Here is a 3196-nt window from a genome sequence, read left to right as displayed (position 1 = left end):
GTATAGCTGAGTCAAAGGGAATAACCAAACTGAGCAGTGTTAACTGAACATTTCAGAAAAAAATATAGTCCCCAAATCTATAAGACATAAAAGAAGTATATCAGTTAAGATTCTCTGTGGCTTAATTATAAACATTTTGTCTTACTATTTCTAATAATTTCAAGTCTACTTGGCTACAGTTCATGTCCAGTAAATATTCAAAGTATTATCTGATAGAAAACTTACATTATCCATCAGTGACCCACAACTATTCATTGTATCCATACCACTTTTTCAGCCTTTTTGAGCTTTCTTATATAGTACACTGTATTGTTTTTGGATAGAAGTTGATGTCATTTTTAAAAATAGAATGTTTACATATAGTTAAGGGCTATGGCTAAACTCTAAAGTTTCTAAAATTAGATAAAAATGTAATGCTTCTTGAAAGTGTAACTTAAAGTCTTAATGTCCCTTTATTTTCAGATGGTCCACTCTAATTTTTTTAAAGTATTTTTTTCTGGAGATGGTTCACTTTACAGTGTACTTGGGAATGAAAAAGAGGGCTTGATCTATATTATATCTCTAGGTTGTGAATAATTTTTAGAAAGGAAAATAAATAATAGTTTATTTTCTACATTTTAGAAGAGGATATTAGGGGAAAATGGCAATGGCTGCTTTGGGGGGATGTGATTTTCTTTCTGAGAGCACTGTAAAGGCCTTGGGCATGTACTTTAATTAACACCGATTCTATCTATCATTTGAGTTCCCCCAAACTCAATTATCCACTTGAACAGTTCCAAACTTCCAGAATAAATCTTTGAACATAGTGAAATTATCAAAAATGAGAAAGGCAGATTCATGGCTTTTCCCTTTTAACATGGTTATTTATTTTATTGCATCCTTTGTGCAAACAATAAATGCATTTTTCTTTACATGAAGTGTATATCATGGTTATAATCCAGAAGTACACTTTACTATATAGATTATTAGCCAATATTTATGTCGATGATTTCGATCTTTGAATAAACTTTATTTAGAATAATTCTTATTTAAGAATTCAAGTTAGAGAATGAAATTAATCACATTATCATAATAATTTTCACTAATTGCTACTGATCTCATTAGATATCTTGCCATAATATAATATAGAGCATAAATATTACATATTAATAATCTATAAAATTATAATTTATAGTAGTTAAGAGAAAGCTTTAGATGTCAGAGCTTTTTTTGATCACATTTCTAATACCTCTAAAACAGACACCTTGCTTAAACAGCCTAAACTTGGTTTCTTTACTTAAAAAAAAAAAATAAAAAGAAAGGTTTGCTGAAAGGGTTGAATGGATTTATGTCCTCAAAGGCTTAGCATAGAATCTTGTACGTAGTAAATATTTAAGGATTTGGGGATATATTGGTAGATCATAACTAATATAAATTTACTTCTGACTATCTAAACTTGCAAAAGTAACTGAAGTCATTGTTTCTTATTTTATCAATAAATAGATATTTTCCTAAAGTATTTTTTCATTGAACACATATTTTTATTTTACATTAGGGTTGAGTTTCACATCAATGCAAAATATTTAAATACCTCATTATATATGTACTTAAATGATAGAAAAAAATTGTAATGTAAATATTTTGTAAATGTCAATATTTCTAATTCTGAAGAAGAGATGGGAAGTGATGACTGCCTAACTCCTATCAGTTTGGGTTTTCACATTCTAGATTATTTATGTGTAATAAAAACATGTTAATTTTTTAATAACTAAATAAATCTATATTATAAAGTTAAAAAAAGTCAAACAAGGATGTTATGTAGAACAGCACACATCAGGTCCTAGCCAATAAGATGCTCAAATATGAAATATTGTTCATTGTTGTTCGACATCCTTAGAGACTTTAAAGACAAATATTTTTTTCTTATCTGCTCCAGGAAGCTAAGGAGAAAACAGGAACATATTTTCATTTGGTTTGTTTCGGTTATAAGTCCTTCCTTCCAGTCTTCTATCCTCCCTCCCTCTGCCCCTCCCTCTCTGCCTCCCTGCCTTCCTGCCAGTTGAGAAACTGCAGCGTGACAATTTTCTGTAATCGATGGGTCATTCCTGAACAATTGCTAACTGAACAGGTGCTAAAATATTAAAGAGTACCAGACATGCACCAGCATAGTATGCGGGAAAGGACGAGTTAACAGCAGAGATACCAAAGGAGAGAAAATAGAAAGAGCAAATCCCGATGTCCATGACCTGTCAGATGGCTCCACTAAATATCTGTTAAACATCTAGTGAGAAGGGGGCTGGCCTGAGGTACAATTTGTATTCTGTCACGGTTAAGAGTAAAAATATTATTTTTCATCTCAACGTACACTTACTGTATTTCTGGAAATTTCCCCTGAAGGATTGCTCGCTCTCTCACTTTCTATTCTATTCTCTTTATATACTTAGGATGACGGACTTCATCCTGATTTGAGGATTAATCAACTCAGCTCAGGCCGGCCCATGCCAAGAATCACATCCTTCTAGCTATGAGAACAGGTGGGGATGGTTGTGAGCCTTTATGGTCATGGGCCTCTGTATTATCAAGGAAAGGGACATTTTTATGTGATTGTTTAAAAGGAAATGCATAAACACATTCTGTATTTTTGGCTGGTACCATCAAAGTAAGGTTGATGTAAGACTGGAGTTGCTGGAAGCCTGAAGCTGCAGGCAGTAGAAACCAGATCATGGAAAGAAAGCCAACCCATACAGTATTGTTTGAGCTTTTGAGTCAAACCATACCTAACAAAAAACCTCCCCTGATTTTTTCATTTAACTCAGTCAACATATTTCCTTATATACTTCAAAGAGTTTGAATTGTCTGTTCCAACTGAAAGAGTCCTAAATGACACAAGTATGTGCAATTGTAAACACACAAAAACAAGTGAACATATGCATGTATACATAAGCAATGTTGAGATTTTCTTCCAAATGTAACACATTTTTCTTTTTCCAAATAATATTAAACATTAAGTTATTTAATAACCTACAGGAAGTTATTAAACAATATAATCTGTAAGAAAGTCACCAATTTAAAAAGAGGTTTCTCATCTTTAGCATGAGTGTCTTAAAGATCTCGTGGACCTACAAATACCTGTAGAACATGAAAAATAAATTCCTAGGAATTTTAAAGCAATTCTGATTGCTGCACATTACTTATCTGATAATAAATAAACAGCAAT

Source organism: Pteropus vampyrus, unplaced genomic scaffold (assembly GCF_000151845.1).
Source record: "Pteropus vampyrus isolate Shadow unplaced genomic scaffold, Pvam_2.0 Scaffold60, whole genome shotgun sequence".
NCBI classification, from domain to species: Eukaryota; Metazoa; Chordata; class Mammalia; order Chiroptera; family Pteropodidae; genus Pteropus; species Pteropus vampyrus.
Note: the sequence above shows the minus strand (reverse complement) of the source record.